The sequence below is a fragment of the Euphorbia lathyris genome, chromosome 1 (assembly GCF_963576675.1).
Source record: "Euphorbia lathyris chromosome 1, ddEupLath1.1, whole genome shotgun sequence".
Classification (NCBI taxonomy): Eukaryota; Viridiplantae; Streptophyta; class Magnoliopsida; order Malpighiales; family Euphorbiaceae; genus Euphorbia; species Euphorbia lathyris.
In genome coordinates this window covers 131,737,408-131,755,808 of record NC_088910.1, presented here as the reverse complement: position 1 = coordinate 131,755,808, position 18,401 = coordinate 131,737,408, and the positions used below count along the sequence as shown (strand labels likewise).

Genomic DNA, 18,401 nt, shown 5'->3' with positions numbered 1-18,401 from the left:
CGCCCAGTATGGAATATATGCTTAGTTTTTGCATGTGATGACGGGTGCGATCATACCAGCACTAATGCACCGGATCCCATCAGAACTCCGAAGTTAAACGTGCTTGGGCGAGAGTAGTACTAACATGGTTGACCTCTTGGGAAGTCCTCGTGTTGCACCCCCAAACTTTTTTGCAACGTGCATTTTTTAATTATTTAATTTTTTTTTTCACCATGGCGTGCATGTTTTCGAGGCGGGGGTCAGTGTTTGGGGTCCGGGGGCTTGTGCATGCACGTGAAGGATGAGCATACGGGAGAAAGGGGCGCCCAGTATGGAATATATGCTTAGTTTTTGCATGGGATGACGGGTGCGATCATACCAGCACTAATGCACCGGATCCCATCAGAACTCCGAAGTTAAACGTGCTTGGGCGAGAGTAGTACTAAGATGGGTGACCTCTTGGGAAGTCCTCGTGTTGCACCCCCAAACTTTTTTGCAACGTGCATTTTTTAATTATTTAATTTTTTTTCACCATGGCGTGCACGTTTTCGAGGCGGGCCCAAACTTTTTTGCAACGTGCATTTTTTAATTATTTAATTTTTTTTTCACCATGTCGTGCACGTTTTCGAGGCGGGGGTCAGTGTTTGGGGTCCGGGGGCTTGTGCATGCACGTGAAGGATGAGCATACGGGAGAAAGGGGCGCCCAGTATGGAATATATGCTTAGTTTTTGCATGGGATGACGGGTGCGATCATACCAGCACTAATGCACCGGATCCCATCAGAACTCCGAAGTTAAACGTGCTTGGGCGAGAGTAGTACTAAGATGGGTGACCTCTTGGGAAGTCCTCGTGTTGCACCCCTAAACTTTTTTGCAACGTGCATTTTTTAATTATTTAATTTTTTTTTCACCATGGCGTGCACGTTTTCGAGGCGGGCCCAAACTTTTTTGCAACGTGCATTTTTTAATTATTTAATTTTTTTTTCACCATGGCGTGCACGTTTTCGAGGCGGGGGTCAGTGTTTGGGGTCCGGGGGCTTGTGCATGCACGTGAAGGATGAGCATACGGGAGAAAGGGGCGCCCAGTATGGAATATATGCTTAGTTTTTGCATGTGATGACGGGTGCGATCATACCAGCACTAATGCACCGGATCCCATCAGAACTCCGAAGTTAAACGTGCTTGGGCGAGAGTAGTACTAAGATGGTTGACCTCTTGGGAAGTCCTCGTGTTGCACCCCCAAACTTTTTTGCAACGTGCATTTTTTAATTATTTAATTTTTTTTTTCACCATGGCGTGCATGTTTTCGAGGCGGGGGTCAGTGTTTGGGGTCCGGGGGCTTGTGCATGCACGTGAAGGATGAGCATACGGGAGAAAGGGGCGCCCAGTATGGAATATATGCTTAGTTTTTGCATGGGATGACGGGTGCGATCATACCAGCACTAATGCACCGGATCCCATCAGAACCCCGAAGTTAAACGTGCTTGGGCGAGAGTAGTACTAAGATGGGTGACCTCTTCGGAAGTCCTCGTGTTGCACCCCCAAACTTTTTTGCAACGTGCATTTTTTAATTATTTAATTTTTTTTTCACCATGGCGTGCACGTTTTCGAGGCGGGCCCAAACTTTTTTGCAACGTGCATTTTTTAATTATTTAATTTTTTTTTCACCATGGCGTGCACGTTTTCGAGGCGGGGGTCAGTGTTTGGGGTCCGGGGGCTTGTGCATGCACGTGAAGGATGAGCATACGGGAGAAAGGGGCGCCCAGTATGGAATATATGCTTAGTTTTTGCATGGGATGACGGGTGTGATCATACCAGCACTAATGCACCGGATCCCATCAGAACTCCGAAGTTAAACGTGCTTGGGCGAGAGTAGTACTAAGATGGGTGACCTCTTGGGAAGTCCTCGTGTTGCACCCCTAAACTTTTTTGCAACGTGCATTTTTTAATTATTTAATTTTTTTTTTCACCATGGCGTGCACGTTTTCGAGGCGGGCCCAAACTTTTTTGCAACGTGCATTTTTTAATTATTTAATTTTTTTTTTCACCATGGCGTGCACGTTTTCGAGGCGGGGGTCAGTGTTTGGGGTCCGGGGGCTTGTGCATGCACGTGAAGGATGAGCATACGGGAGAAAGGGGCGCCCAGTATGGAATATATGCTTAGTTTTTGCATGTGATGACGGGTGCGATCATACCAGCACTAATGCACCGGATCCCATCAGAACTCCGAAGTTAAACGTGCTTGGGCGAGAGTAGTACTAAGATGGTTGACCTCTTGGGAAGTCCTCGTGTTGCACCCCCAAACTTTTTTGCAACGTGCATTTTTTAATTATTTAATTTTTTTTCACCATGGCGTGCATGTTTTCGAGGCGGGGGTCAGTGTTTGGGGTCCGGGGGCTTGTGCATGCACGTGAAGGATGAGCATACGGGAGAAAGGGGCGCCCAGTATGGAATATATGCTTAGTTTTTGCATGGGATGACGGGTGCGATCATACCAGCACTAATGCACCGGATCCCATCAGAACTCCGAAGTTAAACGTGCTTGGGCGAGAGTAGTACTAAGATGGGTGACCTCTTGGGAAGTCCTCGTGTTGCACCCCTAAACTTTTTTGCAACGTGCATTTTTTAATTATTTAATTTTTTTTTCACCATGGCGTGCACGTTTTCGAGGCGGGCCCAAACTTTTTTGCAACGTGCATTTTTTAATTATTTAATTTTTTTTCACCATGGCGTGCACGTTTTCGAGGCGGGGGTCAGTGTTTGGGGTCCGGGGGCTTGTGCATGCACGTGAAGGATGAGCATACGGGAGAAAGGGGCGCCCAGTATGGAATATATGCTTAGTTTTTGCATGGGATGACGGGTGCGATCATACCAGCACTAATGCACCGGATCCCATCAGAACTCCGAAGTTAAATGTGCTTGGGCGAGAGTAGTACTAAGATGGGTGACCTCTTGGGAAGTCCTCGTGTTGCACCCCTAAACTTTTTTATAACGTGCATTTTTTAATTATTTAATTTTTTTTTCACCATGGCGTGCACGTTTTCGAGGCGGGCCCAAACTTTTTTGCAACGTGCATTTTTTAATTATTTAATTTTTTTTCACCATGGCGTGCACGTTTTCGAGGCGGGGGTCAGTGTTTGGGGTCCGGGGGCTTGTGCATGCACGTGAAGGATGAGCATACGGGAGAAAGGGGCGCCCAGTATGGAATATATGCTTAGTTTTTGCATGTGATGACGGGTGCGATCATACCAGCACTAATGCACCGGATCCCATCAGAACTCCGAAGTTAAACGTGCTTGGGCGAGAGTAGTACTAAGATGGTTGACCTCTTGGGGAGTCCTCGTGTTGCACCCCCAAACTTTTTTGCAACGTGCATTTTTTAATTATTTAATTTTTTTTTTCACCATGGCGTGCATGTTTTCGAGGCGGGGGTCAGTGTTTGGGGTCCGGGGGCTTGTGCATGCACGTGAAGGATGAGCATACGGGAGAAAGGGGCGCCCAGTATGGAATATATGCTTAGTTTTTGCATGTGATGACGGGTGCGATCATACCAGCACTAATGCACCGGATCCCATCAGAACTCCGAAGTTAAACGTGCTTGGGCGAGAGTAGTACTAAGATGGTTGACCTCTTGGGGAGTCCTCGTGTTGCACCCCCAAACTTTTTTGCAACGTGCATTTTTTAATTATTTAATTTTTTTTTTCACCATGGCGTGCATGTTTTCGAGGCGGGGGTCAGTGTTTGGGGTCCGGGGGCTTGTGCATGCACGTGAAGGATGAGCATACGGGAGAAAGGGGCGCCCAGTATGGAATATATGCTTAGTTTTTGTATGGGATGACGGGTGCGATCATACCAGCACTAATGCACCGGATCCCATCAGAACTCCGAAGTTAAACGTGCTTGGGCGAGAGTAGTACTAAGATGGGTGACCTCTTGGGAAGTCCTCGTGTTGCACCCCTAAACTTTTTTGCAACGTGCATTTTTTAATTATTTAATTTTTTTTTCACCATGGCGTGCACGTTTTCGAGGCGGGCCCAAACTTTTTTGCAACGTGCATTTTTTAATTATTTAATTTTTTTTCACCATGGCGTGCACGTTTTCGAGGCGGGGGTCAGTGTTTGGGGTCCGGGGGCTTGTGCATGCACGTGAAGGATGAGCATACGGGAGAAAGGGGCGCCCAGTATGGAATATATGCTTAGTTTTTGCATGGGATGACGGGTGCGATCATACCAGCACTAATGCACCGGATCCCATCAGAACTCCGAAGTTAAATGTGCTTGGGCGAGAGTAGTACTAAGATGGGTGACCTCTTGGGAAGTCCTCGTGTTGCACCCCTAAACTTTTTTATAACGTGCATTTTTTAATTATTTAATTTTTTTTTCACCATGGCGTGCACGTTTTCGAGGCGGGCCCAAACTTTTTTGCAACGTGCATTTTTTAATTATTTAATTTTTTTTCACCATGGCGTGCACGTTTTCGAGGCGGGGGTCAGTGTTTGGGGTCCGGGGGCTTGTGCATGCACGTGAAGGATGAGCATACGGGAGAAAGGGGCGCCCAGTATGGAATATATGCTTAGTTTTTGCATGTGATGACGGGTGCGATCATACCAGCACTAATGCACCGGATCCCATCAGAACTCCGAAGTTAAACGTGCTTGGGCGAGAGTAGTACTAAGATGGTTGACCTCTTGGGGAGTCCTCGTGTTGCACCCCCAAACTTTTTTGCAACGTGCATTTTTTAATTATTTAATTTTTTTTTTCACCATGGCGTGCATGTTTTCGAGGCGGGGGTCAGTGTTTGGGGTCCGGGGGCTTGTGCATGCACGTGAAGGATGAGCATACGGGAGAAAGGGGCGCCCAGTATGGAATATATGCTTAGTTTTTGCATGGGATGACGGGTGCGATCATACCAGCACTAATGCACCGGATCCCATCAGAACTCCGAAGTTAAACGTGCTTGGGCGAGAGTAGTACTAAGATGGGTGACCTCTTGGGAAGTCCTCGTGTTGCACCCCCAAACTTTTTTGCAACGTGCATTTTTTAATTATTTAATTTTTTTTTCACCATGGCGTGCACGTTTTCGAGGCGGGCCCAAACTTTTTTGCAACGTGCATTTTTTAATTATTTAATTTTTTTTTCACCATGGCGTGCACGTTTTCGAGGCGGGGGTCAGTGTTTGGGGTCCGGGGGCTTGTGCATGCACGTGAAGGATGAGCATACGGGAGAAAGGGGCGCCCAGTATGGAATATATGCTTAGTTTTTGCATGGGATGACGGGTGCGATCATACCAGCACTAATGCACCGGATCCCATCAGAACTCCGAAGTTAAACGTGCTTGGGCGAGAGTAGTACTAAGATGGGTGACCTCTTGGGAAGTCCTCGTGTTGCACCCCTAAACTTTTTTGCAACGTGCATTTTTTAATTATTTAATTTTTTTTTCACCATGGCGTGCACGTTTTCGAGGCGGGCCCAAACTTTTTTGCAACGTGCATTTTTTAATTATTTAATTTTTTTTCACCATGGCGTGCACGTTTTCGAGGCGGGGGTCAGTGTTTGGGGTCCGGGGGCTTGTGCATGCACGTGAAGGATGAGCATACGGGAGAAAGGGGCGCCCAGTATGGAATATATGCTTAGTTTTTGCATGGGATGACGGTTGCGATCATACCAGCACTAATGCACCGGATCCCATCAGAACTCCGAAGTTAAACGTGCTTGGGCGAGAGTAGTACTAAGATGGGTGACCTCTTGGGAAGTCCTCGTGTTGCACCCCTAAACTTTTTTATAACGTGCATTTTTTAATTATTTAATTTTTTTTTCACCATGGCGTGCACGTTTTCGAGGCGGGCCCAAACTTTTTTGCAACGTGCATTTTTTAATTATTTAATTTTTTTTCACCATGGCGTGCACGTTTTCGAGGCGGGGGTCAGTGTTTGGGGTCCGGGGGCTTGTGCATGCACGTGAAGGATGAGCATACGGGAGAAAGGGGCGCCCAGTATGGAATATATGCTTAGTTTTTGCATGTGATGACGGGTGCGATCATACCAGCACTAATGCACCGGATCCCATCAGAACTCCGAAGTTAAACGTGCTTGGGCGAGAGTAGTACTAACATGGTTGACCTCTTGGGAAGTCCTCGTGTTGCACCCCCAAACTTTTTTGCAACGTGCATTTTTTAATTATTTAATTTTTTTTTTCACCATGGCGTGCATGTTTTCGAGGCGGGGGTCAGTGTTTGGGGTCCGGGGGCTTGTGCATGCACGTGAAGGATGAGCATACGGGAGAAAGGGGCGCCCAGTATGGAATATATGCTTAGTTTTTGCATGGGATGACGGGTGCGATCATACCAGCACTAATGCACCGGATCCCATCAGAACTCCGAAGTTAAACGTGCTTGGGCGAGAGTAGTACTAAGATGGGTGACCTCTTGGGAAGTCCTCGTGTTGCACCCCCAAACTTTTTTGCAACGTGCATTTTTTAATTATTTAATTTTTTTTCACCATGGCGTGCACGTTTTCGAGGCGGGCCCAAACTTTTTTGCAACGTGCATTTTTTAATTATTTAATTTTTTTTTCACCATGTCGTGCACGTTTTCGAGGCGGGGGTCAGTGTTTGGGGTCCGGGGGCTTGTGCATGCACGTGAAGGATGAGCATACGGGAGAAAGGGGCGCCCAGTATGGAATATATGCTTAGTTTTTGCATGGGATGACGGGTGCGATCATACCAGCACTAATGCACCGGATCCCATCAGAACTCCGAAGTTAAACGTGCTTGGGCGAGAGTAGTACTAAGATGGGTGACCTCTTGGGAAGTCCTCGTGTTGCACCCCTAAACTTTTTTGCAACGTGCATTTTTTAATTATTTAATTTTTTTTTCACCATGGCGTGCACGTTTTCGAGGCGGGCCCAAACTTTTTTGCAACGTGCATTTTTTAATTATTTAATTTTTTTTTCACCATGGCGTGCACGTTTTCGAGGCGGGGGTCAGTGTTTGGGGTCCGGGGGCTTGTGCATGCACGTGAAGGATGAGCATACGGGAGAAAGGGGCGCCCAGTATGGAATATATGCTTAGTTTTTGCATGTGATGACGGGTGCGATCATACCAGCACTAATGCACCGGATCCCATCAGAACTCCGAAGTTAAACGTGCTTGGGCGAGAGTAGTACTAAGATGGTTGACCTCTTGGGAAGTCCTCGTGTTGCACCCCCAAACTTTTTTGCAACGTGCATTTTTTAATTATTTAATTTTTTTTTTCACCATGGCGTGCATGTTTTCGAGGCGGGGGTCAGTGTTTGGGGTCCGGGGGCTTGTGCATGCACGTGAAGGATGAGCATACGGGAGAAAGGGGCGCCCAGTATGGAATATATGCTTAGTTTTTGCATGGGATGACGGGTGCGATCATACCAGCACTAATGCACCGGATCCCATCAGAACCCCGAAGTTAAACGTGCTTGGGCGAGAGTAGTACTAAGATGGGTGACCTCTTCGGAAGTCCTCGTGTTGCACCCCCAAACTTTTTTGCAACGTGCATTTTTTAATTATTTAATTTTTTTTTCACCATGGCGTGCACGTTTTCGAGGCGGGCCCAAACTTTTTTGCAACGTGCATTTTTTAATTATTTAATTTTTTTTTCACCATGGCGTGCACGTTTTCGAGGCGGGGGTCAGTGTTTGGGGTCCGGGGGCTTGTGCATGCACGTGAAGGATGAGCATACGGGAGAAAGGGGCGCCCAGTATGGAATATATGCTTAGTTTTTGCATGGGATGACGGGTGTGATCATACCAGCACTAATGCACCGGATCCCATCAGAACTCCGAAGTTAAACGTGCTTGGGCGAGAGTAGTACTAAGATGGGTGACCTCTTGGGAAGTCCTCGTGTTGCACCCCTAAACTTTTTTGCAACGTGCATTTTTTAATTATTTAATTTTTTTTTTCACCATGGCGTGCACGTTTTCGAGGCGGGCCCAAACTTTTTTGCAACGTGCATTTTTTAATTATTTAATTTTTTTTTTCACCATGGCGTGCACGTTTTCGAGGCGGGGGTCAGTGTTTGGGGTCCGGGGGCTTGTGCATGCACGTGAAGGATGAGCATACGGGAGAAAGGGGCGCCCAGTATGGAATATATGCTTAGTTTTTGCATGTGATGACGGGTGCGATCATACCAGCACTAATGCACCGGATCCCATCAGAACTCCGAAGTTAAACGTGCTTGGGCGAGAGTAGTACTAAGATGGTTGACCTCTTGGGAAGTCCTCGTGTTGCACCCCCAAACTTTTTTGCAACGTGCATTTTTTAATTATTTAATTTTTTTTCACCATGGCGTGCATGTTTTCGAGGCGGGGGTCAGTGTTTGGGGTCCGGGGGCTTGTGCATGCACGTGAAGGATGAGCATACGGGAGAAAGGGGCGCCCAGTATGGAATATATGCTTAGTTTTTGCATGGGATGACGGGTGCGATCATACCAGCACTAATGCACCGGATCCCATCAGAACTCCGAAGTTAAACGTGCTTGGGCGAGAGTAGTACTAAGATGGGTGACCTCTTGGGAAGTCCTCGTGTTGCACCCCCAAACTTTTTTGCAACGTGCATTTTTTAATTATTTAATTTTTTTTTCACCATGGCGTGCACGTTTTCGAGGCGGGCCCAAACTTTTTTGCAACGTGCATTTTTTAATTATTTAATTTTTTTTCACCATGGCGTGCACGTTTTCGAGGCGGGCCCAAACTTTTTTGCAACGTGCATTTTTTAATTATTTAATTTTTTTTTCACCATGGCGTGCACGTTTTCGAGGCGGGGGTCAGTGTTTGGGGTCCGGGGGCTTGTGCATGCACGTGAAGGATGAGCATACGGGAGAAAGGGGCGCCCAGTATGGAATATATGCTTAGTTTTTGCATGGGATGACGGGTGCGATCATACCAGCACTAATGCACCGGATCCCATCAGAACTCCGAAGTTAAACGTGCTTGGGCGAGAGTAGTACTAAGATGGGTGACCTCTTGGGAAGTCCTCGTGTTGCACCCCCAAACTTTTTTGCAACGTGCATTTTTTAATTATTTAATTTTTTTTTTCACCATGGCGTGCACGTTTACGAGGCGGGGGTCAGTGTTTGGGGTCCGGGGGCTTGTGCATGCACGTGAAGGATGAGCATACGGGAGAAAGGGGCGCCCAGTATGGAATATATGCTTAGTTTTTGCATGGGATGACGGGTGCGATCATACCAGCACTAATGCACCGGATCCCATCAGAACTCCGAAGTTAAACGTGCTTGGGCGAGAGTAGTACTAAGATGGGTGACCTCTTGGGAAGTCCTCGTGTTGCACCCCTAAACTTTTTTGCAACGTGCATTTTTTAATTATTTAATTTTTTTTTCACCATGGCGTGCACGTTTTCGAGGCGGGCCCAAACATTTTTGCAACGTGCATTTTTTAATTATTTAATTTTTTTTCACCATGGCGTGCACGTTTTCGAGGCGGGGGTCAGTGTTTGGGGTCCGGGGGCTTGTGCATGCACGTGAAGGATGAGCATACGGGAGAAAGGGGCGCCAAGTATGGAATATATGCTTAGTTTTTGCATGTGATGACGGGTGCGATCATACCAGCACTAATGCACCGGATCCCATCAGAACTCCGAAGTTAAACGTGCTTGGGCGAGAGTAGTACTAAGATGGTTGACCTCTTGGGAAGTCCTCGTGTTGCACCCCCAAACTTTTTTGCAACGTGCATTTTTTAATTATTTAATTTTTTTTTTCACCATGGCGTGCATGTTTTCGAGGCGGGGGTCATTTTTTGGGGTCCGGGGGCTTGTGCATGCACGTGAAGGATGAGCATACGGGAGAAAGGGGCGCCCAGTATGGAATATATGCTTAGTTTTTGCATGGGATGACGGGTGCGATCATACCAGCACTAATGCACCGGATCCCATCAGAACCCCGAAGTTAAACGTGCTTGGGCGAGAGTAGTACTAAGATGGGTGACCTCTTCGGAAGTCCTCGTGTTGCACCCCCAAACTTTTTTGCAACGTGCATTTTTTAATTATTTAATTTTTTTTTCACCATGGCGTGCACGTTTTCGAGGCGGGCCCAAACTTTTTTGCAACGTGCATTTTTTAATTATTTAATTTTTTTTTCACCATGGCGTGCACGTTTTCGAGGCGGGGGTCAGTGTTTGGGGTCCGGGGGCTTGTGCATGCACGTGAAGGATGAGCATACGGGAGAAAGGGGCGCCCAGTATGGAATATATGCTTAGTTTTTGCATGGGATGACGGGTGCGATCATACCAACACTAATGCACCGGATCCCATCAGAACTCCGAAGTTAAACGTGCTTGGGCGAGAGTAGTACTAAGATGGGTGACCTCTTGGGAAGTCCTCGTGTTGCACCCCTAAACTTTTTTGCAACGTGCATTTTTTAATTATTTAATTTTTTTTTCACCATGGCGTGCACGTTTTCGAGGCGGGCCCAAACTTTTTTGCAACGTGCATTTTTTAATTATTTAATTTTTTTTCACCATGGCGTGCACGTTTTCGAGGCGGGGGTCAGTGTTTGGGGTCCGGGGGCTTGTGCATGCACGTGAAGGATGAGCATACGGGAGAAAGGGGCGCCCAGTATGGAATATATGCTTAGTTTTTGCATGGGATGACGGGTGCGATCATACCAGCACTAATGCACCGGATCCCATCAGAACTCCGAAGTTAAACGTGCTTGGGCGAGAGTAGTACTAAGATGGGTGACCTCTTGGGAAGTCCTCGTGTTGCACCCCTAAACTTTTTTATAACGTGCATTTTTTAATTATTTAATTTTTTTTTCACCATGGCGTGCACGTTTTCGAGGCGGGCCCAAACTTTTTTGCAACGTGCATTTTTTAATTATTTAATTTTTTTTCACCATGGCGTGCACGTTTTCGAGGCGGGGGTCAGTGTTTGGGGTCCGGGGGCTTGTGCATGCACGTGAAGGATGAGCATACGGGAGAAAGGGGCGCCCAGTATGGAATATATGCTTAGTTTTTGCATGTGATGACGGGTGCGATCATACCAGCACTAATGCACCGGATCCCATCAGAACTCCGAAGTTAAACGTGCTTGGGTGAGAGTAGTACTAACATGGTTGACCTCTTGGGAAGTCCTCGTGTTGCACCCCCAAACTTTTTTGCAACGTGCATTTTTTAATTATTTAATTTTTTTTTTCACCATGGCGTGCATGTTTTCGAGGCGGGGGTCAGTGTTTGGGGTCCGGGGGCTTGTGCATGCACGTGAAGGATGAGCATACAGGAGAAAGGGGCGCCCAGTATGGAATATATGCTTAGTTTTTGCATGGGATGACGGGTGCGATCATACCAGCACTAATGCACCGGATCCCATCAGAACTCCGAAGTTAAACGTGCTTGGGCGAGAGTAGTACTAAGATGGGTGACCTCTTGGGAAGTCCTCGTGTTGCACCCCCAAACTTTTTTGCAACGTGCATTTTTTAATTATTTAATTTTTTTTTCACCATGGCGTGCACGTTTTCGAGGCGGGCCCAAACTTTTTTGCAACGTGCATTTTTTAATTATTTAATTTTTTTTTCACCATGTCGTGCACGTTTTCGAGGCGGGGGTCAGTGTTTGGGGTCCGGGAGCTTGTGCATGCACGTGAAGGATGAGCATACGGGAGAAAGGGGCGCCCAGTATGGAATATATGCTTAGTTTTTGCATGGGATGACGGGTGCGATCATACCAGCACTAATGCACCGGATCCCATCAGAACTCCGAAGTTAAACGTGCTTGGGCGAGAGTAGTACTAAGATGGGTGACCTCTTGGGAAGTCCTCGTGTTGCACCCCTAAATTTTTTGCAACGTGCATTTTTTAATTATTTAATTTTTTTTTCACCATGGCGTGCACGTTTTCGAGGCGGGCCCAAACTTTTTTGCAACGTGCATTTTTTAATTATTTAATTTTTTTTTTCACCATGGCGTGCACGTTTTCGAGGCGGGGGTCAGTGTTTGGGGTCCGGGGGCTTGTGCATGCACGTGAAGGATGAGCATACGGGAGAAAGGGGCGCCCAGTATGGAATATATGCTTAGTTTTTGCATGTGATGACGGGTGCGATCATACCAGCACTAATGCACCGGATCCCATCAGAACTCCGAAGTTAAACGTGCTTGGGTGAGAGTAGTACTAACATGGTTGACCTCTTGGGAAGTCCTCGTGTTGCACCCCCAAACTTTTTTGCAACGTGCATTTTTTAATTATTTAATTTTTTTTTTCACCATGGCGTGCATGTTTTCGAGGCGGGGGTCAGTGTTTGGGGTCCGGGGGCTTGTGCATGCACGTGAAGGATGAGCATACAGGAGAAAGGGGCGCCCAGTATGGAATATATGCTTAGTTTTTGCATGGGATGACGGGTGCGATCATACCAGCACTAATGCACCGGATCCCATCAGAACTCCGAAGTTAAACGTGCTTGGGCGAGAGTAGTACTAAGATGGGTGACCTCTTGGGAAGTCCTCGTGTTGCACCCCTAAACTTTTTTATAACGTGCATTTTTTAATTATTTAATTTTTTTTTCACCATGGCGTGCACGTTTTCGAGGCGGGCCCAAACTTTTTTGCAACGTGCATTTTTTAATTATTTAATTTTTTTTCACCATGGCGTGCACGTTTTCGAGGCGGGGGTCAGTGTTTGGGGTCCGGGGGCTTGTGCATGCACGTGAAGGATGAGCATACGGGAGAAAGGGGCGCCCAGTATGGAATATATGCTTAGTTTTTGCATGTGATGACGGGTGCGATCATACCAGCACTAATGCACCGGATCCCATCAGAACTCCGAAGTTAAACGTGCTTGGGTGAGAGTAGTACTAACATGGTTGACCTCTTGGGAAGTCCTCGTGTTGCACCCCCAAACTTTTTTGCAACGTGCATTTTTTAATTATTTAATTTTTTTTTTCACCATGGCGTGCATGTTTTCGAGGCGGGGGTCAGTGTTTGGGGTCCGGGGGCTTGTGCATGCACGTGAAGGATGAGCATACAGGAGAAAGGGGCGCCCAGTATGGAATATATGCTTAGTTTTTGCATGGGATGACGGGTGCGATCATACCAGCACTAATGCACCGGATCCCATCAGAACTCCGAAGTTAAACGTGCTTGGGCGAGAGTAGTACTAAGATGGGTGACCTCTTGGGAAGTCCTCGTGTTGCACCCCCAAACTTTTTTGCAACGTGCATTTTTTAATTATTTAATTTTTTTTTCACCATGGCGTGCACGTTTTCGAGGCGGGCCCAAACTTTTTTGCAACGTGCATTTTTTAATTATTTAATTTTTTTTTCACCATGTCGTGCACGTTTTCGAGGCGGGGGTCAGTGTTTGGGGTCCGGGAGCTTGTGCATGCACGTGAAGGATGAGCATACGGGAGAAAGGGGCGCCCAGTATGGAATATATGCTTAGTTTTTGCATGGGATGACGGGTGCGATCATACCAGTACTAATGCACCGGATCCCATCAGAACTCCGAAGTTAAACGTGCTTGGGCGAGAGTAGTACTAAGATGGGTGACCTCTTGGGAAGTCCTCGTGTTGCACCCCTAAATTTTTTGCAACGTGCATTTTTTAATTATTTAATTTTTTTTTCACCATGGCGTGCACGTTTTCGAGGCGGGCCCAAACTTTTTTGCAACGTGCATTTTTTAATTATTTAATTTTTTTTTTCACCATGGCGTGCACGTTTTCGAGGCGGGGGTCAGTGTTTGGGGTCCGGGGGCTTGTGCATGCACGTGAAGGATGAGCATACGGGAGAAAGGGGCGCCCAGTATGGAATATATGCTTAGTTTTTGCATGTGATGACGGGTGCGATCATACCAGCACTAATGCACCGGATCCCATCAGAACTCCGAAGTTAAACGTGCTTGGGCGAGAGTAGTACTAAGATGGTTGACCTCTTGGGAAGTCCTCGTGTTGCACCCCCAAACTTTTTTGCAACGTGCATTTTTTAATTATTTAATTTTTTTTTTCACCATGGCGTGCATGTTTTCGAGGCGGGGGTCAGTGTTTGGGGTCCGGGGGCTTGTGCATGCACGTGAAGGATGAGCATACGGGAGAAAGGGGCGCCCAGTATGGAATATATGCTTAGTTTTTGCATGGGATGACGGGTGCGATCATACCAGCACTAATGCACCGGATCCCATCAGAACCCCGAAGTTAAACGTGCTTGGGCGAGAGTAGTACTAAGATGGGTGACCTCTTCGGAAGTCCTCGTGTTGCACCCCCAAACTTTTTTGCAACGTGCATTTTTTAATTATTTAATTTTTTTTTCACCATGGCGTGCACGTTTTCGAGGCGGGCCCAAACTTTTTTGCAACGTGCATTTTTTAATTATTTAATTTTTTTTTCACCATGGCGTGCACGTTTTCGAGGCGGGGGTCAGTGTTTGGGGTCCGGGGGCTTGTGCATGCACGTGAAGGATGAGCATACGGGAGAAAGGGGCGCCCAGTATGGAATATATGCTTAGTTTTTGCATGGGATGACGGGTGCGATCATACCAGCACTAATGCACCGGATCCCATCAGAACTCCGAAGTTAAACGTGCTTGGGCGAGAGTAGTACTAAGATGGGTGACCTCTTGGGAAGTCCTCGTGTTGCACCCCTAAACTTTTTTGCAACGTGCATTTTTTAATTATTTAATTTTTTTTTCACCATGGCGTGCACGTTTTCGAGGCGGGCCCAAACTTTTTTGCAACGTGCATTTTTTAATTATTTAATTTTTTTTTTCACCATGGCGTGCACGTTTTCGAGGCGGGGGTCAGTGTTTGGGGTCCGGGGGCTTGTGCATGCACGTGAAGGATGAGCATACGGGAGAAAGGGGCGCCCAGTATGGAATATATGCTTAGTTTTTGCATGTGATGACGGGTGCGATCATACCAGCACTAATGCACCGGATCCCATCAGAACTCCGAAGTTAAACGTGCTTGGGCGAGAGTAGTACTAAGATGGTTGACCTCTTGGGAAGTCCTCGTGTTGCACCCCCAAACTTTTTTGCAACGTGCATTTTTTAATTATTTAATTTTTTTTTTCACCATGGCGTGCATGTTTTCGAGGCGGGGGTCAGTGTTTGGGGTCCGGGGGCTTGTGCATGCACGTGAAGGATGAGCATACGGGAGAAAGGGGCGCCCAGTATGGAATATATGCTTAGTTTTTGCATGGGATGACGGGTGCGATCATACCAGCACTAATGCACCGGATCCCATCAGAACCCCGAAGTTAAACGTGCTTGGGCGAGAGTAGTACTAAGATGGGTGACCTCTTCGGAAGTCCTCGTGTTGCACCCCCAAACTTTTTTGCAACGTGCATTTTTTAATTATTTAATTTTTTTTTCACCATGGCGTGCACGTTTTCGAGGCGGGCCCAAACTTTTTTGCAACGTGCATTTTTTAATTATTTAATTTTTTTTTCACCATGGCGTGCACGTTTTCGAGGCGGGGGTCAGTGTTTGGGGTCCGGGGGCTTGTGCATGCACGTGAAGGATGAGCATACGGGAGAAAGGGGCGCCCAGTATGGAATATATGCTTAGTTTTTGCATGGGATGACGGGTGCGATCATACCAGCACTAATGCACCGGATCCCATCAGAACTCCGAAGTTAAACGTGCTTGGGCGAGAGTAGTACTAAGATGGGTGACCTCTTGGGAAGTCCTCGTGTTGCACCCCTAAACTTTTTTGCAACGTGCATTTTTTAATTATTTAATTTTTTTTTCACCATGGCGTGCACGTTTTCGAGGCGGGCCCAAACTTTTTTGCAACGTGCATTTTTTAATTATTTAATTTTTTTTTTCACCATGGCGTGCACGTTTTCGAGGCGGGGGTCAGTGTTTGGGGTCCGGGGGCTTGTGCATGCACGTGAAGGATGAGCATACGGGAGAAAGGGGCGCCCAGTATGGAATATATGCTTAGTTTTTGCATGTGATGACGGGTGCGATCATACCAGCACTAATGCACCGGATCCCATCAGAACTCCGAAGTTAAACGTGCTTGGGCGAGAGTAGTACTAAGATGGTTGACCTCTTGGGAAGTCCTCGTGTTGCACCCCCAAACTTTTTTGCAACGTGCATTTTTTAATTATTTAATTTTTTTTTTCACCATGGCGTGCATGTTTTCGAGGCGGGGGTCAGTGTTTGGGGTCCGGGGGCTTGTGCATGCACGTGAAGGATGAGCATACGGGAGAAAGGGGCGCCCAGTATGGAATATATGCTTAGTTTTTGCATGGGATGACGGGTGCGATCATACCAGCACTAATGCACCTGATCCCATCAGAACTCCGAAGTTAAACGTGCTTGGGCGAGAGTAGTACTAAGATGGGTGACCTCTTGGGAAGTCCTCGTGTTGCACCCCCAAACTTTTTTGCAACGTGCATTTTTTAATTATTTAATTTTTTTTTCACCATGGCGTGCACGTTTTCGAGGCGGGCCCAAACTTTTTTGCAACGTGCATTTTTTAATTATTTAATTTTTTTTCACCATGGCGTGCACGTTTTCGAGGCGGGGGTCAGTGTTTGGGGTCCGGGGGCTTGTGCATGCACGTGAAGGATGAGCATACGGGAGAAAGGGGCGCCCAGTATGGAATATATGCTTAGTTTTTGCATGGGATGACGGGTGCGATCATACCAGCACTAATGCACCGGATCCCATCAGAACTCCGAAGATAAACGTGCTTGGGCGAGAGTAGTACTAAGATGGGTGACCTCTTCGGAAGTCCTCGTGTTGCACCCCCAAACTTTTTTGCAACGTGCATTTTTTAATTATTTAATTTTTTTTTCACCATGGCGTGCACGTTTTCGAGGCGGGCCCAAACTTTTTTGCAACGTGCATTTTTTAATTATTTAATTTTTTTTTCACCATGGTTTTCGAGGCGGGGGTCAGTGTTTGGGGTCCGGGGGCTTGTGCATGCACGTGAAGGATGAGCATACGGGAGAAAGGGGCGCCCAGTATGGAATATATGCTTAGTTTTTGCATGGGATGACGTGTGCGATCATACCAGCACTAATGCACCGGATCCCATCAGAACCCCGAAGTTAAACGTGCTTGGGCGAGAGTAGTACTAAGATGGGTGACCTCTTCGGAAGTCCTCGTGTTGCACCCCCAAACTTTTTTGCAACATGCATTTTTTAATTATTTAATTTTTTTTTCACCATGGCGTGCACGTTTTCGAGGCGGGGGTCAGTGTTTGGGGTCCGGGGGCTTGTGCATGCACGTGAAGGATGAGCATACGGGAGAAAGGGGCGCCCAGTATGGAATATATGCTTAGTTTTTGCATGGGATGACGGGTGCGATCATACCAGCACTAATGCACCGGATCCCATCAGAACCCCGAAGTTAAACGTGCTTGGGCGAGAGTAGTACTAAGATGGGTGACCTCTTCGGAAGTCCTCGTGTTGCACCCCCAAACTTTTTTGCAACGTGCATTTTTTAATTATTTAATTTTTTTTTCACCATGGCGTGCACGTTTTCGAGGCGGGGGTCAGTGTTTGGGGTCCGGGGGCTTGTGCATGCACGTGAAGGATGAGCATACGGGAGAAAGGGGCGCCCAGTATGGAATATATGCTTAGTTTTTGCATGGGATGACGGGTGCGATCATACCAGCACTAATGCACCGCATCCCATCAGAACTCCGAAGTTAAACGTGCTTGGGCGAGAGTAGTACTAAGATGGGTGACCTCTTGGGAAGTCCTCGTGTTGCACCCCTAAACTTTTTTGCAACGTGCATTTTTTAATTATTTAATTTTTTTTTCACCATGGCGTGCACGTTTTCGAGGCGGGCCCAAACTTTTTTGCAACGTGCATTTTTTAATTATTTAATTTTTTTTCACCATGGCGTGCACGTTTTCGAGGCGGGGGTCAGTGTTTGGGGTCCGGGGGCTTGTGCATGCACGTGAAGGATGAGCATACGGGAGAAAGGGGCGCCCAGTATGGAATATATGCTTAGTTTTTGCATGTGATGACGGGTGCGATCATACCAGCACTAATGCACCGGATCCCATCAGAACTCCGAAGTTAAACGTGCTTGGGCGAGAGTAGTACTAAGATGGTTGACCTCTTGGGAAGTCCTCGTGTTGCACCCCCAAACTTTTTTGCAACGTGCATTTTTTAATTATTTAATTTTTTTTTTCACCATGGCGTGCATGTTTTCGAGGCGGGGGTCAGTGTTTGGGGTCCGGGGGCTTGTGCATGCACGTGAAGGATGAGCATACGGGAGAAAGGGGCACCCAGTATGGAATATATGCTTAGTTTTTGCATGGGATGACGGGTGCGATCATACCAGCACTAATGCACCGGATCCCATCAGAACTCCGAAGTTAAACGTGCTTGGGCGAGAGTAGTACTAAGATGGGTGACCTCTTCGGAAGTCCTCGTGTTGCACCCCCAAACTTTTTTGCAACGTGCATTTTTTAATTATTTAATTTTTTTTTTCAC

At 47.0% G+C, this 18,401-nt stretch overlaps 53 non-coding genes across 53 annotated transcripts; all 53 read left to right on the top strand.

Moving 5' to 3' along the window:
- Positions 1-42: 42 nt before the first annotated feature.
- Positions 43-161, top strand: LOC136214297 (5S ribosomal RNA). The gene has a single exon (XR_010681390.1). It is a non-coding gene; the product is annotated as a 5S ribosomal RNA (ribosomal RNA).
- A 183-nt stretch (positions 162-344) lies between these two features.
- On the top strand, positions 345-463 carry LOC136211672 (5S ribosomal RNA). The gene has a single exon (XR_010678868.1). It is a non-coding gene; the product is annotated as a 5S ribosomal RNA (ribosomal RNA).
- A 258-nt stretch (positions 464-721) lies between these two features.
- On the top strand, positions 722-840 carry LOC136211660 (5S ribosomal RNA). Its single transcript, XR_010678856.1, has one exon. It is a non-coding gene; the product is annotated as a 5S ribosomal RNA (ribosomal RNA).
- Positions 841-1,099: 259 nt separating this feature from the next.
- Positions 1,100-1,218, top strand: LOC136212562 (5S ribosomal RNA). The gene has a single exon (XR_010679711.1). It is a non-coding gene; the product is annotated as a 5S ribosomal RNA (ribosomal RNA).
- A 183-nt stretch (positions 1,219-1,401) lies between these two features.
- On the top strand, positions 1,402-1,520 carry LOC136214957 (5S ribosomal RNA). Its single transcript, XR_010682018.1, has one exon. It is a non-coding gene; the product is annotated as a 5S ribosomal RNA (ribosomal RNA).
- Positions 1,521-1,779: 259 nt separating this feature from the next.
- Positions 1,780-1,898, top strand: LOC136211954 (5S ribosomal RNA). Its single transcript, XR_010679136.1, has one exon. It is a non-coding gene; the product is annotated as a 5S ribosomal RNA (ribosomal RNA).
- A 261-nt stretch (positions 1,899-2,159) lies between these two features.
- On the top strand, positions 2,160-2,278 carry LOC136212561 (5S ribosomal RNA). Its single transcript, XR_010679710.1, has one exon. It is a non-coding gene; the product is annotated as a 5S ribosomal RNA (ribosomal RNA).
- Positions 2,279-2,459: 181 nt separating this feature from the next.
- Positions 2,460-2,578, top strand: LOC136211648 (5S ribosomal RNA). The gene has a single exon (XR_010678844.1). It is a non-coding gene; the product is annotated as a 5S ribosomal RNA (ribosomal RNA).
- Positions 2,579-2,836: 258 nt separating this feature from the next.
- Positions 2,837-2,955, top strand: LOC136211964 (5S ribosomal RNA). The gene has a single exon (XR_010679146.1). It is a non-coding gene; the product is annotated as a 5S ribosomal RNA (ribosomal RNA).
- Positions 2,956-3,213: 258 nt separating this feature from the next.
- Positions 3,214-3,332, top strand: LOC136214804 (5S ribosomal RNA). The gene has a single exon (XR_010681875.1). It is a non-coding gene; the product is annotated as a 5S ribosomal RNA (ribosomal RNA).
- A 183-nt stretch (positions 3,333-3,515) lies between these two features.
- LOC136214802 (5S ribosomal RNA) lies at positions 3,516-3,634 on the top strand. The gene has a single exon (XR_010681873.1). It is a non-coding gene; the product is annotated as a 5S ribosomal RNA (ribosomal RNA).
- Positions 3,635-3,817: 183 nt separating this feature from the next.
- LOC136211636 (5S ribosomal RNA) lies at positions 3,818-3,936 on the top strand. The gene has a single exon (XR_010678831.1). It is a non-coding gene; the product is annotated as a 5S ribosomal RNA (ribosomal RNA).
- Positions 3,937-4,194: 258 nt separating this feature from the next.
- LOC136211963 (5S ribosomal RNA) lies at positions 4,195-4,313 on the top strand. Its single transcript, XR_010679145.1, has one exon. It is a non-coding gene; the product is annotated as a 5S ribosomal RNA (ribosomal RNA).
- A 258-nt stretch (positions 4,314-4,571) lies between these two features.
- On the top strand, positions 4,572-4,690 carry LOC136214801 (5S ribosomal RNA). Its single transcript, XR_010681872.1, has one exon. It is a non-coding gene; the product is annotated as a 5S ribosomal RNA (ribosomal RNA).
- Positions 4,691-4,873: 183 nt separating this feature from the next.
- Positions 4,874-4,992, top strand: LOC136211624 (5S ribosomal RNA). Its single transcript, XR_010678820.1, has one exon. It is a non-coding gene; the product is annotated as a 5S ribosomal RNA (ribosomal RNA).
- Positions 4,993-5,251: 259 nt separating this feature from the next.
- LOC136211612 (5S ribosomal RNA) lies at positions 5,252-5,370 on the top strand. The gene has a single exon (XR_010678809.1). It is a non-coding gene; the product is annotated as a 5S ribosomal RNA (ribosomal RNA).
- A 258-nt stretch (positions 5,371-5,628) lies between these two features.
- LOC136212407 (5S ribosomal RNA) lies at positions 5,629-5,747 on the top strand. The gene has a single exon (XR_010679566.1). It is a non-coding gene; the product is annotated as a 5S ribosomal RNA (ribosomal RNA).
- A 258-nt stretch (positions 5,748-6,005) lies between these two features.
- LOC136214295 (5S ribosomal RNA) lies at positions 6,006-6,124 on the top strand. Its single transcript, XR_010681388.1, has one exon. It is a non-coding gene; the product is annotated as a 5S ribosomal RNA (ribosomal RNA).
- A 183-nt stretch (positions 6,125-6,307) lies between these two features.
- On the top strand, positions 6,308-6,426 carry LOC136211600 (5S ribosomal RNA). The gene has a single exon (XR_010678797.1). It is a non-coding gene; the product is annotated as a 5S ribosomal RNA (ribosomal RNA).
- Positions 6,427-6,684: 258 nt separating this feature from the next.
- Positions 6,685-6,803, top strand: LOC136211589 (5S ribosomal RNA). The gene has a single exon (XR_010678786.1). It is a non-coding gene; the product is annotated as a 5S ribosomal RNA (ribosomal RNA).
- Positions 6,804-7,062: 259 nt separating this feature from the next.
- LOC136212560 (5S ribosomal RNA) lies at positions 7,063-7,181 on the top strand. The gene has a single exon (XR_010679709.1). It is a non-coding gene; the product is annotated as a 5S ribosomal RNA (ribosomal RNA).
- A 183-nt stretch (positions 7,182-7,364) lies between these two features.
- Positions 7,365-7,483, top strand: LOC136214956 (5S ribosomal RNA). Its single transcript, XR_010682017.1, has one exon. It is a non-coding gene; the product is annotated as a 5S ribosomal RNA (ribosomal RNA).
- A 259-nt stretch (positions 7,484-7,742) lies between these two features.
- On the top strand, positions 7,743-7,861 carry LOC136211953 (5S ribosomal RNA). Its single transcript, XR_010679135.1, has one exon. It is a non-coding gene; the product is annotated as a 5S ribosomal RNA (ribosomal RNA).
- A 261-nt stretch (positions 7,862-8,122) lies between these two features.
- Positions 8,123-8,241, top strand: LOC136212558 (5S ribosomal RNA). The gene has a single exon (XR_010679708.1). It is a non-coding gene; the product is annotated as a 5S ribosomal RNA (ribosomal RNA).
- A 181-nt stretch (positions 8,242-8,422) lies between these two features.
- LOC136211576 (5S ribosomal RNA) lies at positions 8,423-8,541 on the top strand. The gene has a single exon (XR_010678774.1). It is a non-coding gene; the product is annotated as a 5S ribosomal RNA (ribosomal RNA).
- A 335-nt stretch (positions 8,542-8,876) lies between these two features.
- LOC136211563 (5S ribosomal RNA) lies at positions 8,877-8,995 on the top strand. The gene has a single exon (XR_010678762.1). It is a non-coding gene; the product is annotated as a 5S ribosomal RNA (ribosomal RNA).
- A 183-nt stretch (positions 8,996-9,178) lies between these two features.
- LOC136211551 (5S ribosomal RNA) lies at positions 9,179-9,297 on the top strand. Its single transcript, XR_010678751.1, has one exon. It is a non-coding gene; the product is annotated as a 5S ribosomal RNA (ribosomal RNA).
- A 258-nt stretch (positions 9,298-9,555) lies between these two features.
- LOC136212557 (5S ribosomal RNA) lies at positions 9,556-9,674 on the top strand. The gene has a single exon (XR_010679707.1). It is a non-coding gene; the product is annotated as a 5S ribosomal RNA (ribosomal RNA).
- A 183-nt stretch (positions 9,675-9,857) lies between these two features.
- LOC136214955 (5S ribosomal RNA) lies at positions 9,858-9,976 on the top strand. Its single transcript, XR_010682016.1, has one exon. It is a non-coding gene; the product is annotated as a 5S ribosomal RNA (ribosomal RNA).
- Positions 9,977-10,235: 259 nt separating this feature from the next.
- Positions 10,236-10,354, top strand: LOC136213831 (5S ribosomal RNA). The gene has a single exon (XR_010680931.1). It is a non-coding gene; the product is annotated as a 5S ribosomal RNA (ribosomal RNA).
- Positions 10,355-10,612: 258 nt separating this feature from the next.
- On the top strand, positions 10,613-10,731 carry LOC136211540 (5S ribosomal RNA). Its single transcript, XR_010678740.1, has one exon. It is a non-coding gene; the product is annotated as a 5S ribosomal RNA (ribosomal RNA).
- Positions 10,732-10,989: 258 nt separating this feature from the next.
- Positions 10,990-11,108, top strand: LOC136215165 (5S ribosomal RNA). Its single transcript, XR_010682213.1, has one exon. It is a non-coding gene; the product is annotated as a 5S ribosomal RNA (ribosomal RNA).
- A 183-nt stretch (positions 11,109-11,291) lies between these two features.
- LOC136211528 (5S ribosomal RNA) lies at positions 11,292-11,410 on the top strand. Its single transcript, XR_010678729.1, has one exon. It is a non-coding gene; the product is annotated as a 5S ribosomal RNA (ribosomal RNA).
- A 259-nt stretch (positions 11,411-11,669) lies between these two features.
- Positions 11,670-11,788, top strand: LOC136211517 (5S ribosomal RNA). The gene has a single exon (XR_010678716.1). It is a non-coding gene; the product is annotated as a 5S ribosomal RNA (ribosomal RNA).
- Positions 11,789-12,047: 259 nt separating this feature from the next.
- On the top strand, positions 12,048-12,166 carry LOC136215164 (5S ribosomal RNA). The gene has a single exon (XR_010682212.1). It is a non-coding gene; the product is annotated as a 5S ribosomal RNA (ribosomal RNA).
- Positions 12,167-12,349: 183 nt separating this feature from the next.
- Positions 12,350-12,468, top strand: LOC136211505 (5S ribosomal RNA). The gene has a single exon (XR_010678704.1). It is a non-coding gene; the product is annotated as a 5S ribosomal RNA (ribosomal RNA).
- A 258-nt stretch (positions 12,469-12,726) lies between these two features.
- Positions 12,727-12,845, top strand: LOC136215163 (5S ribosomal RNA). Its single transcript, XR_010682211.1, has one exon. It is a non-coding gene; the product is annotated as a 5S ribosomal RNA (ribosomal RNA).
- A 183-nt stretch (positions 12,846-13,028) lies between these two features.
- Positions 13,029-13,147, top strand: LOC136211493 (5S ribosomal RNA). The gene has a single exon (XR_010678693.1). It is a non-coding gene; the product is annotated as a 5S ribosomal RNA (ribosomal RNA).
- A 259-nt stretch (positions 13,148-13,406) lies between these two features.
- Positions 13,407-13,525, top strand: LOC136212014 (5S ribosomal RNA). The gene has a single exon (XR_010679194.1). It is a non-coding gene; the product is annotated as a 5S ribosomal RNA (ribosomal RNA).
- Positions 13,526-13,784: 259 nt separating this feature from the next.
- LOC136212556 (5S ribosomal RNA) lies at positions 13,785-13,903 on the top strand. The gene has a single exon (XR_010679706.1). It is a non-coding gene; the product is annotated as a 5S ribosomal RNA (ribosomal RNA).
- Positions 13,904-14,086: 183 nt separating this feature from the next.
- Positions 14,087-14,205, top strand: LOC136214954 (5S ribosomal RNA). The gene has a single exon (XR_010682015.1). It is a non-coding gene; the product is annotated as a 5S ribosomal RNA (ribosomal RNA).
- A 259-nt stretch (positions 14,206-14,464) lies between these two features.
- LOC136211482 (5S ribosomal RNA) lies at positions 14,465-14,583 on the top strand. Its single transcript, XR_010678682.1, has one exon. It is a non-coding gene; the product is annotated as a 5S ribosomal RNA (ribosomal RNA).
- Positions 14,584-14,843: 260 nt separating this feature from the next.
- Positions 14,844-14,962, top strand: LOC136212555 (5S ribosomal RNA). Its single transcript, XR_010679705.1, has one exon. It is a non-coding gene; the product is annotated as a 5S ribosomal RNA (ribosomal RNA).
- Positions 14,963-15,145: 183 nt separating this feature from the next.
- LOC136214953 (5S ribosomal RNA) lies at positions 15,146-15,264 on the top strand. The gene has a single exon (XR_010682014.1). It is a non-coding gene; the product is annotated as a 5S ribosomal RNA (ribosomal RNA).
- Positions 15,265-15,523: 259 nt separating this feature from the next.
- LOC136211470 (5S ribosomal RNA) lies at positions 15,524-15,642 on the top strand. The gene has a single exon (XR_010678671.1). It is a non-coding gene; the product is annotated as a 5S ribosomal RNA (ribosomal RNA).
- Positions 15,643-15,902: 260 nt separating this feature from the next.
- Positions 15,903-16,021, top strand: LOC136212553 (5S ribosomal RNA). The gene has a single exon (XR_010679703.1). It is a non-coding gene; the product is annotated as a 5S ribosomal RNA (ribosomal RNA).
- Positions 16,022-16,204: 183 nt separating this feature from the next.
- On the top strand, positions 16,205-16,323 carry LOC136213909 (5S ribosomal RNA). The gene has a single exon (XR_010681009.1). It is a non-coding gene; the product is annotated as a 5S ribosomal RNA (ribosomal RNA).
- A 258-nt stretch (positions 16,324-16,581) lies between these two features.
- LOC136214463 (5S ribosomal RNA) lies at positions 16,582-16,700 on the top strand. The gene has a single exon (XR_010681548.1). It is a non-coding gene; the product is annotated as a 5S ribosomal RNA (ribosomal RNA).
- A 251-nt stretch (positions 16,701-16,951) lies between these two features.
- Positions 16,952-17,070, top strand: LOC136215346 (5S ribosomal RNA). Its single transcript, XR_010682387.1, has one exon. It is a non-coding gene; the product is annotated as a 5S ribosomal RNA (ribosomal RNA).
- Positions 17,071-17,252: 182 nt separating this feature from the next.
- On the top strand, positions 17,253-17,371 carry LOC136214952 (5S ribosomal RNA). Its single transcript, XR_010682013.1, has one exon. It is a non-coding gene; the product is annotated as a 5S ribosomal RNA (ribosomal RNA).
- A 182-nt stretch (positions 17,372-17,553) lies between these two features.
- On the top strand, positions 17,554-17,672 carry LOC136214748 (5S ribosomal RNA). The gene has a single exon (XR_010681822.1). It is a non-coding gene; the product is annotated as a 5S ribosomal RNA (ribosomal RNA).
- A 258-nt stretch (positions 17,673-17,930) lies between these two features.
- LOC136212552 (5S ribosomal RNA) lies at positions 17,931-18,049 on the top strand. Its single transcript, XR_010679702.1, has one exon. It is a non-coding gene; the product is annotated as a 5S ribosomal RNA (ribosomal RNA).
- A 183-nt stretch (positions 18,050-18,232) lies between these two features.
- Positions 18,233-18,351, top strand: LOC136213018 (5S ribosomal RNA). Its single transcript, XR_010680152.1, has one exon. It is a non-coding gene; the product is annotated as a 5S ribosomal RNA (ribosomal RNA).
- The last annotated feature ends 50 nt before the right edge of the window (positions 18,352-18,401 follow it).